Consider the following 13,159-nt stretch of genomic DNA (forward strand, 5'->3'; position numbering starts at 1 on the left):
TATTTTTATCATTCTACATCAAACACTATGATTCATGCTCCACTTGAATGAGAAATAGAAGGTTAAGGGGAAGATAACATCTTTTCCTGTGAAAGTATCTGTTATTTCCCGTCCTGAATAACAAGATTTCTAATGGTTAAATGAATTTTTAGAGAACGCATAGCAAGTTCATAAACAGTCCTTAATGTGAATGCTATAGGAAGCCAAATCACAAAGCTTTTTTCCCCGTATTTCAGACATTGAATTAGATACAAACAATATCATTTATAATATGTGTATTTTCACATTCAAGAAAATGACAGATACTCAAGGAAAATGTCCCAACTCAGACAAATCAAAATACCAAATACTGGACCATTTAATGAGCCAATTGGTTTCAGAGCTGTGGAACAACCTGTAGCTTGTTCTGCCTATCAAGTTGCAGGTTTCTTCTGTCTAAAACAGATGCTGTTCATTCTGCTGTAAAGAAGAGAAAGAAGCAGCTCTTCCTGTCTCTAAAATAAGACAGTCCTAACGATGGGACTAGAAGGAATGACCTCAAGTTGTGCAAGGGGAGATTAAGGTTGGGCATTAGGAAAAATTTCTTCTCTGAAAGGGTGGGCAGGCATGGAACAGGCTGCCCAGGGAGGTGGTAGAGTCATTGTCCTTAGAGGTGTTCCAGAAATGTTTACATGTTGCACTGAGGGACATGGTTTAGTGGGGCAATCTTGGTGGCATGTGGATGGTTGGATGGAATTTTTCCAACCTTGGTCATTCCATGATTCCAGGTCACCGATCAAGTTAAGAAAGGTAGGAAAAGGTAGATTTATTCAGAACAACTTACAAAGCAATCTGGAAAGATTTCAGTCAAAGTTCCTAACTACCTTCAACAACACTGGTTGTTAGAATACAGGGACAAAAATACTGGTGGAGGCAGCATGAGGTGGTTTCTGATTCCCAGAATTTCGTACATCTACAGAAACATAAGTGTAAGTGATCACAGAATGTATGGGTCCCAACTATGATTAATCCACAGCAGTAAGTACAAGGAAGTTTACATTCCTTATTATTTTTGACACTGTTTGATTATCTTTTTTATGCTCTTCTCAGAAATGTCATTTTAAAATTACGTCTCTCAGTGAAAGCTCTGAACTTGTACTGTGTTCCCCTATCTTGACTCTTTCCCACACTGCAGCAGTTTTTATTTCGGATGAGTACTTAAATCATGTTTCTGTTTGCTTTACTATCAACCACAATGAAACTTCTGCTCCTCACAGGGACTAACCACAAACCTGTCAGGGTTAATGGTATTATGGGCTGCTGGTTTTCACTCCACACTTTCCAAAAGGCAGGAAGAGAGTCCTGCAGCCTGACCTCCATAGCTGTGCTGCTTGCCAGGGAATGGGAGGGTAGGAGGAGGAATGGCTAAGGGAGCCAGGCACGCTTCTTTGTTTTCAGTAAACACTGCCTGGAAAATGGGCCTGCATTATAGCACAGATTACAGACCAAGATAGATAGCAGTTGGCTGTGCTAGAGAAGTTCTCTGAAGGGAATGACAGAGTTGGCCTTCGGGAGAATGTGCCAGAGAAGCAAGCAGCAGTTGGTGCACACTGGTCTTGGTGTGGTAGCTGAAGGGTGTAGCAAGAATAGACAAATTAATTACATCCTCTGCTACCACTCCAACTGTGCTTATTGCTTTTCTGCACAGCTGATAATGCATCAAAGTCTGTCAGCTACCCCCCTAAAAATGATTTTTGAGGGCATATATGCTACTGTAACTGCAGCTCATTAACCAAGGCACTATTTGTTGTCTTTGAAAGCAGTTTCCAGCTGTTTGGTATTCCATGGTAGCGGGGCTACATTGTTGGAACGAGCTTGTTCAAAGACAGATGGAGAAGTCTGCACTAATTTCAGCACATAATACTTCCTTTCTCCAGATGGAAAACAGCCTGACCCAAAGCAATCTGAATTCAAAGAGCAGTGTGAAATGCATTCCTAGGGAAGCCACTAAAATGATGGAGCAGGTTTGAAACTCTTTACTGAGGAGATGACCCCGCCTAAATGGAGGCAGAGGGATGGCGACACTGCGAGCACAGGACACGTCCTGCATGGCACCAATTTTTGGCTCAAACCTACATTTCCCTTGTGACTTCAGAAAGAAATAAAGAGAGGATTTTTTGCCTGCAGGTAACAAAGTTTTCAGCGAGTGCTCTGCAACCAGAGCACAGTCCTCATTTGACAGCAGTCACTGCACACACAAACAACCGCTTTGTTCTTGGTTTTTAGGGGATTATGGCGACACGTCTCTGGGGCAGCATTACCTTTAAGTCTATTTTGCAATTAGCTAATTAGATTGTGTATTCACTGAGGAAATAAAGATTGCTGGATCTATGATTTTTAATAGTCAGGTATCTCAAGAGTTCATAGACCACACAGTCAAACATTCATTATGTTTTGTACAGGAATGAAATGTGATTTTTTTTTGCTTTGGAAACACAAAACTAGATGGGCAAATACCATTGCTCCATTCCATGAAGCAAAACAGTATTTTCCAGGGTATTTGCACACATCTGGATATACAGTCACACAAGATAATAATGACAATCTTCTTTCTGAATCCATTAAGACTTGACATTTTATTGCAAAGAAGGGTCTGTCCATAGTCTCATTCTAAAGGAAACAGCTTTGAGCTTGCCTTAATCCTTCCAAGGAGATTGAGCACAGTAAGATTCAGCCACTCACCACATCACAAGAAGCTAATTCAAAGGAGGAATCAGTGGAAGATATACTTTCTAATGGATTGAATCCTCAGCTAATTGAAATGAATGAGCTACACTGCTTCACCTGCAAATAAGATCCTTCTTGCCCTGGTTGGTGAGAGATGTAAATGTAAGAGCCTATTTCTCTCAGTGCCTAATCTCTTCATATTGCTGTTTTCCCTGGAAAGTTTATTTTTTGTTTGTTTCTTTGTTTTTAACCATTTCTTATATGAAATGCTGGATTGAATCTCCATCTCTGAGATGTCTCATTTTCTTGAATGCCTACAGTCTACTGAACTATAAAAAATAATGCAAATCAAATCTCCTATTACTTAAAGTCTACATTAACATAATTAACAAAATTAAAACAGCTGCTTTTTTTCAGTCTGATACTTCTCACTTCTTCCAGAAGGCAGATTCATTATCTGCAGGAGAGCCTGTAACTATTAGTGAAAGAATTGCAGAAATTGCGACCACTGACGTTCCAGATGAGCACATCATCCCTTACCTGAACGTTACTGATTGTCGAGGTGACCAGTTTTGTGGTTCATTACAAAGACCAAGCCATAATTTTAAAAATTGATAATTTTAAATGCAGTCATCAAGAGAAAAGGTGAAACAGAGAAGATTCTAGTGCGAACATTAAGAGATTACAGAAATCTTTAACACAGATAGAAAAGGCCAGCGACTAAAGCCATGAAATCAAAGAACAAATCTCACTATGTTTCCAACATGAAATTTACTTACTCTGTAAAAAAGAACAACTAAAGAACTCACACAGGTGTTTCTAAACCAGGCAAGTGGAAACCAACAAGATAGCTGCAGCACAAGCTTCCTCTCTGAATGTATTCAAGCCCACCTTGATACCACCACTGCCTTGTCTACGCGACAAGTCACTATGCCATAAGTAATGCATGGGGATCCCCAACAGTATTTCTTTCTAGATACTTTTTCAGCTACTGAGATAAACAGAATTCACTATGTGAATTTCTGATGGCATGCCCACCATAGCAGATTAACGACGAAGACACAGCACACTGCTACTGGAGCTGCGACACAATGCTGTTCCACCCACAGCCATAGCTTCATTTCACCTACAAGTAACCAGCCACTTGTAATGCCCTCACAGCTGTCAATACACAATCTGATAGCTTTTACCCTTACGAAGAAATAAAACCCAGTTAAATCCTTCCTTTTGGATAATAACTCATATCACAGTGTGCACTCGTAAAAGTGGTGCTATTTTATTTAAATATTGTGCCTTAGTTATTGTACAAGCAATATAAATTTTATTGCACGTTTTATTGTTACATAGCATTCCTTGCAATAAAGGCATCTTAGTCACTTTTCACTTGCCTGAAAAGGATTGCTTTCCTATATGACCAGCATGGCCATAAGCATACCTCACTATGCCTTTTTCTTTCATGTATGAAAATCCTTTTCATGTTCCACTACACATTGTCTTGTTTATAAAAAACCTGAAGAACTGGTCAGAGTCTAAGGCATAAATTTAGCAGCTCCCAGTCATCAGACCTCAGCTCTCCCTTCCTTGAGGCCCATAAGAAGGAAATTCATTTCCTGACTCTTCCACACTTGCCTTTCCTGGTAAGAATGCAATACAAGAAAACATAACAAAGGAATAAGGATGGATTAATTGCAATAATTAGTGTATATAAACTGCATGTTCTTTCCCTGTGACATTATTTTAAATTTTTATAAAATTTTACTTTTCAGCTACAAATAATGGATCACTACAGCAGTTGTGGTTTTGGTCCATCCAGAACGATGGCTTAGGGACAGTGCATTGGTAGAGCCAAGAGAATTTTACTAAGTACCAGCAACCATCCTGAGTCTGCTTTGAGGCAATTTGACTGTCTTGACTGCTGGATTAACCAAAATCGTATCACCTTTCCTGGACCATCAGAAGCAAATACCTTTAATAAAAATCTCCACAGATGCAATGCTAGACTTGATAGATAAACTACATTAACTCTTTATTGCATTTACGTAGTTATGCAAGTGAGGAATTATTTGATTAATCCTTTTCTACTATAAACAACCAAAACACCAGCTCTCCCAATTACTCTGCCTGTACTAACAGAGCCTACTAAGCAACAGCTGTTCAAACATTTGTTAAATCACTTCGCAGCAAATAAGAACGTGGTGCTGCATGCCTGTTCCTCATTTCAACTTTACCACAGCAGTACTTCACATACACTAAAAACATATGCCAAGTGCACACGTATCTATAAAAACTATTTCATCTTAATTAACAACATCCTCGAAGATACTGGAAAGTTCAGTTAGTAAGAAGCATCCAAAAAGTTGAGAAAGACAAATAGATTCATTCATTCTCAAATATAATTCCTAAGAACGTGCACACAGAAGTGAAAACAACCTGGCCTTATACTTCAGTGCCCAAAGTCTGACCTGACTCTGCTCTTATTTCTTTATTTTTTAAGTCAATGTGGCAGAACAGAGGGCTCTCTTGAGAGACACTGAGCAAGCAGGAGGTAAAAAGAATGCCCAGATCTAACAAAGACATGAAGTGACTTGCAGTAAAAAAGCAACCACAAAGCCAGGGAGCCCTTCTGGCTCCCCAAATGTGTCCTGATGTAGAATTTCTTAGTACTACACCCCTCACACTTATACAGGAAAATGTGAAAATCTTGTCTTAATTACTGAGCTCTTAGTAAGAGCTTTCTTCCCCTGCACTTCTTCCTTTCCTTCAGGGAGCTCAGCAAGAACTTTACAGATGAGACAAGTAAACAGGTCACTCTCTTAGCTTGCTGATGCCTGTTTCTGTGCTCAGATTCCAGGTCTTCCAGCCATAGAACACTGTCTGGAATTTGTCAGGAGTGATGTCCTCGGTAACAAACCCTTCTCAAAGCTGAGACTACAAACACACAAGGTTCCTTCTTGGCACAGGTTTTTCAGAATGGCTGTCCCTGGAGTCATCATCCCCCAGCAAAAGGTCAGGAACCACATCACAGTTCTACACAAAGGTGAAAGCTGAAGAACCCAGCAGCCTATTTTCTTGCAAAACTGCCTTCTGTCTTGTTGACCAAGGTCTAATGTAAGGAAAAAGTAAAGATGCCTTCACAAGGTGTTTCGAACACCACTCAGTGTCTTTGGAGAGTCCATCCCTACTCTTCACCCCTTTAGATAAATTCTGTCTTCTTCTCACTATTAATTTGTCCTTTGCTGTCAAGTTACAGACATTTCCAATTTTTTCCACGTTTCTGCTGTTCTGAGAAAAGCACAATGCACTGTATTCACAGATTTTATAATGCTGTAATAAAAGCCCTGTACAGGACTGTATTTACTGTCTACATCAATTCTATTTGCCTTCATCAGTGGCACTGTCTCAGGTGCAATGGCATACAAGCTACATAAACAGCACTGTCACTCTGTCAATAATAAAGCAATAAGGAACACCTCTAAAAAGAAGAAACCAAATTCCCATGATTCAACTATTTCTCCTCCTCTCCAAAATCCCCGCATGAAGCTGACAAGCAACTTCTCGTTATTCTAATTCACATTATTCTAATGTCATGCATGGTAACATAGAACATAATGTCACATTAGTGTTGATGTGGATGCTATAAAGTGTGCTTTGCATTCTCACTTGACACGAAAAACATACAGAAAACAAAATATGTATCAATAAAATATAGGTATTGTTAATACATTTTTTGTTTGCCAAAAAATACTTGCAGAAAAAGCATACATCTTTCAATATGGCTTTTTTTTTTCTTTCCCAATATGGTGTTCCAAACCATAGCACTCATCTTTCGTGTTTTGGACATCCCACTGAACACAGGGAGATCGCGCTTTTAAGTGCAATTGCTCTGCTGAGGACCACCCTCTCAAAGGTATCATCAAATGTATGAAAAATGATATCCATTCGTTCAAAAAGAAATACTCCTAAATGCTTTAAATGCTGACCTGGACTAAACAAATATCAAACATTAACAAAGGATGCTCTTCTGACAGGTAAGAACCATACTTTCTCTCATGATAGATGAGATTCTGCAGCTTGACCTCCTTTAAAAGAAAGCACAAAACAACATACAGCACATACAGCTGTAAAGCTAGACCACATTGCACTGTAAAAGTAATCAGGAATTGCTTCCCAAAATGTAGAAAGATGGCTTTACTTTGAAAGATTCAACCCTCAACTCCAAGCAGTTTGGTAGCTCACAGATACCTTACTGTGAGCTAGATCTCATGCCACCTCAGTGCTGTGAAAGCGACTGGAGGAAAATTCTGTTTTATCAGAATGAAGACTTCAGTTCTGATCACTGCTGCCAAATTTCAGGGATGTGCTGAATGAGTTGCTATGACAGTTCTGCAATCAGTGAGATCCTTAGGAAAAGTTCTACTGACTGCACTGGGTGTAGGATGTAATCATTAAGCTCTGCTTCAGCACAAAATTCACATAGATTTTATTCTTAACAACCTAGGGGAAAAAGAAGATCTTCAGACAACAGGTTGGATTGAATCCCAAAGCATTATTATTACACTAGTCCAAAAGAAAAAATTACATGCAAGAGGGGGATTTTCAGCAGCTCAAGTACATATTCTTATGAAGAAAAGTGGGGTTTAATTACTACTGGATAAGTGGGCGATAGCAAACAATGTTAGCATGAAATTACTTTCTCAACATTTAATGGATTTTTTTTGTTGATAAGTAACTCTTGCTCTCAGAATCAACAAGACAATTAGATCACAAGATAAGCCAAGCTTCCAGATCAGACCTGACTCATGGAAGACAAAGTAGGCCAGGAACCCAGCCCAGCTGTTACGTAAACTTGGGTTCAGTTTGGCTTCTGCAACTTTAAATGGAATCTATAAACTATGAAAGCTCCTCAAATCAAAAGGAACTCAAGACTATGTTTCATATCTGGATTTACAAACTGCATGCTTTCCCTGGATACCTCACCACACCCAAAGATTATTTTTAATGCTTTTCTCGTAAAAAGACGACTTCTGTTAAAATATCGAAGGTTGAATCACGTTTAAAGGCGGAAGGCAAAGGTACACAGGAAAGCATTAACCCTACTAAGCCAAGGGTCATTCTCAGATTTTTACTGACATGACACTGGAGAGTTCCTAGCAGAACTTAATAATGAAACAATTCCTCAGAGTGACACAAGCAGGCGGCGTTTACAGCAAGAAAACCCCACCAGTTATCTATCCTAGATCAAATCTAGAGAACCAAACCCCACAAACGTTCCTTCCCACTGTTCATATTAGTCTACACACACATACCTGCACTGGATTGTCCCTCACAGCTTTCTATCCTTGAACTGGAGAATTTAGCATCTTGTTCAACATTCCCTGGATATTATCCCAAGTTACATTAAAAATAATTTTAAAAAATTAACGCTGTTGCAGAAGTTTTCTGGTGAGAGCGCAGCATTGCTAGAGCACAGGCTCCTGAAAAAAGGCTGAAGAATCATCGGATACGAAGCCAGAGCTCGTGCACAACACAAGGTTTGCAGCTTCTGCACTCATTCCCTGAGAGATGGACAGGACAAGGAAGCAGAAGTACTGTGTTGGAGTCTTTCAGGAAGCAGATCTGCTAAACCAGAGGCTGTGTTCAGCACAAAATCCCTCTGAGAAACAAAGAAAGATGTAAAGAGATGAGTGGAAAGGCAGCGTGTCAGCAAAGGAAAGCTCTCCTAGCAGGTGTGTGGGAGTAACCTGCTGAAAGCCTGAACGTGCTGGGCATTTTTGTGCTCTAGGACAGGAGATCTTCATGTCACAGTAAGAGAACATTTTACACTGCATGGAAAGAGGGCTACGCTTCGGTTTTGTAACTTCACTGCTTTTATAACTGCAGATGTTTAAGGAAACAGGAGATGAGATGGGCAGTAGGAGAGCAGTCTGCCTATCAGACTGGAGATGGAGAGACAGGCACACAAGTTCAACTTATCTCTGTATTTCCCTCTTCATTTTTTCTGCTCATGCTACTTTCCCTAGCAGAAAGTCACAGAAGGGTTCGAGTATAAAAATTAAAAGTCTGGTGCCAGATTCCAAAATGAATGTGTTACAGAGATTCCCAACAACAACAAAAAAAAATAATAAAAACAGCCCTGGAGGGGAAAAGTACAACTCTGTGCCCCTGAGCAACTGGGCTCTTATTTCTCATTGGAAATCACAGCCACTTGATTCTTTTGGACCACTCTGAAATTATAAACTATATTATTTATCTAATGAAATAATAAAAAAGGTAGACATGACCCCTTTTAAGACTGCAGTGCCATATGTAACCACTTAGTTTGTTATAGAGCTATTTATTCAGTTTAATGTGTGTATTTTGACTGTATACATAACATAAGAACTAGATCTCATGAGTGATACAGGTTTGTTTCTATTTTCAAGGACTGAGGGAATGCTGGCCTCAAACTTCTCTATGAACTGTCTGAAAAGGCTTTCTGATGGGATCACAAAAAGCTCAAGGGGAAAAAAGGTCAAAAGAAACGAGTATAAATTTCAGCAAAGACAAAGACTGCATCATCTTTTACATTTCAAGATCCCTATCTGCTCAGAAACTCAATTGCTCAACTCCTAGTTTGCATGTCTTTGACAACCTTCATTGAAATCATATGCAAATACTAAATTTATTACAGTTAGGGGTAACGTGAGATGCTTTCTTATTCATTTAATCAAATCCATCTGTTAATTCCAGAAGATGGTAGCTTTGAATTATATTGGTATTTGCATTAGCAGGAATTGGGAGTAACCTAAGTATGTGGTTACTTCAGTTTTATGGAAGGCTGAGGGTTTTTTGTTTGTTTTTTACTATTTTGCATATTAAAGGTAGATGCCTTTAGAATCTTGAAGGAGACTGATGACTTTCTGTTCTTCTCTTATCACTTGGAGCATGAGAATACTGAGACAGCTGAACTACCAGTCTGAGTCAGTGTAGCTGACTGTACATTGGACATGTATTTCATGTATAAAACCCACAGAAGATATTTACACAATACAGTAGCAGATCTGCTTCACACCGAATATTATTCCTTTTCTCTAAAAGAAGACTGGACTCATACATGTATTGTTAGTTAGCCAAGTCAGTTGAAAATTGGAAGTGAAGCAGCATTGCCCCTCCATTTACAGCATTATTAAGTTGGCTCAGAAGCATCTTCTAGTTATTTATTCAATAAACTCAAAATACTGTGAAGCAGTTGAGCCAAGGTAATACAGTAAAAAAATAAACAAACAAACAAAAAACACACTTCCAGGTCAGCTTGAGAGTGCTCACAGGGAGCTGCACAGCTGTCACATTGCCCAGAGCAGTGCTGGTTACAGCACATGTGCAGCCTGAGGAGATGGGCTACACCCCTGAATGCGCCGCTGCATTTCTATAAGCATTCATTGTGTTCTTTCAATTAACAATAGATTTGAAAACCATGAACGTGTATGCTTGGAACATTCAATTTGAGAAATTGGAAGAGTATGTTCATCTCCCGTGACTCCTCTAAATTCTTCTTTAATAAGGTCTCAGCATTTCATGGCCACTGAAGAATTCAAAGAATGCCATTAACCAAGATACCACCCTGCTAATTAAAACTAAATACTCGTTCTGAAAGAATTCCACAGCAGATCTTAAGTCTTACACACAGAAACCCTTTTTAAACACAAAATATTAAAGCTTTCTATTTTCCAGCTGATCAGCCTTCTTTTTTGCCTTTGGATTCTTTGTGCAATAAAACACCAATATCTTGAGACTGAAGTCTCATCAATATTCTTCCATAATTTATAAAGCTCAGCTTTCACATTTTGGTCTCAAAAATTTGTTTTCTGCTTTTGAACTACGGCTTTACCTGTCTTTATTACAGGGGATGGAAAAGGAAAAAAAGAAGGAGAGGATGTAGGGGAGGGAATGAATTGCTGGAATTTACCTTTACTTGAGGCAAGGAAAGAAAAAATTTAGAAAGAACAGCAGTGAAAAAGAAAACACTATGTCAGTAGTAGACCCCAAACACTCTATCATCCTGAAGTTTACATATTTTCTATTTCTATTTTTGTAATTTTCTATTTTTCTTTCTAGACAGAAAACTGGAAATTGTCATGCAGAATTTCTTCCCTGGAATCCTGCTGGAGGACTGGCAGGAAGTCTAGAACAACTTTTGACTATCCAAAATGGTGCTGTGTTACCTCTGAGTAACAAAGCACTTTTATCACAGATATTGCAAATATTTCTGGGATCCTGTCCCTTTGCTTTAGAAGTTTTAGACTTACCTCATTCTAACTTTGGAAAAAAAGATTTGTCCATTTCCCTGAATACAGGAGAATCACATAGGTCAGAGCTTCAGCATGACCCTTTCAGAAGCAGCTGCTTTTCTCTACTACATCTTCCATCACATGTAGCTGTAAAATGTAGCTGTAAAGCAGTAAGTTTCAAAGCAATCCCTTAGGATCACATGCTTTCCTTCCACTGAGCTTTGCTTTATACCCTCATACTTTTGAACAGCAGTGCCTTAATATCTCCATAATAGTTCTTCACAATATTATTTAATGATGCTTACTTTTACAACTAGAGGAAGGGAGTTTGTCAGTCATCAGCTGTAACTGATGAGAAGCACCTCACAGCAGCTGTGAAAACGCAGAGCTAGCTCTGCCTGTCCTCATTAGGGCAGCTATGCTACGCACCTGGCCTGTGAACCAAGGTATAGAGGTAGGTATGATGTGACACGCATAAAGCATTTCCATGTCACTTCCAATACATACGTGTGTTTCAGTTTATGCTGAAACAGTACATTGTATTATAGTGAGATGAAACAGATATATCCTGTGGAATTCTAGTGATAAGATCAGTTGTTTGGAACAATACACACATCTTATGCCCATCTCAGTAGAAGGGACACTAATGAAAGTACATATTGATAAACACAACCATATTTGAGTTATTCACTGAATTGCCACAGAAGATTCTGTTCTGAAGGATTCTACAAGCTTATCTAGCTTCAAGACTTCAGAAAAGAAAGAGTTTGTGAATTAACTAAACATGGAGCTCAAAAACTGCATTTCATTTAGAAATCATTTGAAACATTTCATTTAAGAGTTTCTAAAATGAAAGATAATGGGCTTCTAGGTTTGGGACATCATGTTGTAATCTGCAATGAAAACATTTACAAAGTTTAGTGAAATTTAAAGGGGTAGCTTTTTATCCCTTCTCCCCCCCCTTTTTTTTGTTTTTAAATCCAGAAGATCATCCTTCCAGAGCCACAGACTGGCCGTAGCATCAAGTAAGCATGCTGAAAGGCTGAACTGCTTCATTTGTGTTAGATATCAAAGCTCAGCTCAGTTAAAGAGACAGAGGAACATAATGATTCTTCCTGCACTTTGTCAGAGTAGAAAATGGTTTTCAGCACTGCCCTTCCACAGGCACTCATGTGATCTTACCTATCTAGCAAATTCCTTTACATTTCGATAGCATGGCATTTCAATGCACGTCAGTTCAGTATGAACCCATGTCAATTCAGTATCTCACATCAAAATTAAAAATGTTAGTGCTGTACCAAGCTTTATGCCTTCCTAGGAGGTACAGTAAGATCTAATCCCATACGTGAGATGACTCTTGTTAACATGCTAGCCATTAATGTTGAAACAGGCAAACCAACAGAGAGCAGTAAAGTTTCTTTTCCCTGTATTATGAACCATAGGACTCTATTTTCCACTCCTAGCCTTGCCACAACCCAATGTGCAGCTCTTTAGGCCACAACATCCACAGTGCTGTAAGTGAAAGTATTGCAAAACGTGTAATTTCCCAGGGCAGCTGGCATTCCTCGCTAATATCTGTTTCAAACTCCTTTGGTGCAGTCAGATTTCCAACACCACGTTTTCAAAACATCTGGCTTGTGCAAACTGAGAGCAGTGAGCTTCTCCACAACACAACGAGGGCTCTTTCTGGTTCCTGAGCTTTTTACATGTCTCTGCAGCCTGTGAAGCCTTCGAAAGACCTTCAATCTAAACTCAAACCAGGAGCTCTAAGTACTGTGACACAGTTCCAAGAAGAGTTCAGTAAGTGCAAAGCACAATTCAAGCCCTCTTCAGCCCCAATTGCTCTGTAAAAGCAAAGTGGCAACGGACCATTTCGTTAATTCTGTAGGCAGAATGTTAATGTTACAACAGTGCACGCACACAACATGAAGCACACGGTTTAAGCGCAGTGCTGACTGACCTGGTGGAGGCAAAAACCCACCTGTTCTTTACCTTAGGGAGGACAGGCGCTGCAGAGCCCGGTTCTGTGGGACAGCGGCAGTAGGAAACGTCACTCCACATTACATAGCAACACACGTTTGAAGCACTCTGTGCAAAACGCGTGCGCTCTGTGCTGGTTGAGGGGCTTCACAAGGAGCTCTGAGCGGGGCCGGCGCGGGGCTGAGGGGAGCCGGGCACGAGGAAGG

The 13,159-nt window shown here is 39.6% G+C and overlaps 1 non-coding gene across 2 annotated transcripts in view; it reads right to left on the minus strand.

Annotated features, from left to right (window-relative positions):
• LOC104913245 overlaps positions 1-13,159 on the minus strand; it is a 49,630-nt gene extending 36,471 nt beyond the window's left edge. The window contains exon 1 of one of the 2 annotated variants that reach the window (XR_002119803.2): positions 12,966-13,159. This is a non-coding gene — a transcript (uncharacterized LOC104913245). Of the gene's footprint in view, positions 1-12,954 lie in introns of both variants that reach the window. The other variant, XR_795235.3, reaches the window with a different exon arrangement.

This window comes from Meleagris gallopavo, chromosome 15, assembly GCF_000146605.3.
Source record: "Meleagris gallopavo isolate NT-WF06-2002-E0010 breed Aviagen turkey brand Nicholas breeding stock chromosome 15, Turkey_5.1, whole genome shotgun sequence".
In the NCBI taxonomy this organism is placed as follows: domain Eukaryota; kingdom Metazoa; phylum Chordata; class Aves; order Galliformes; family Phasianidae; genus Meleagris; species Meleagris gallopavo.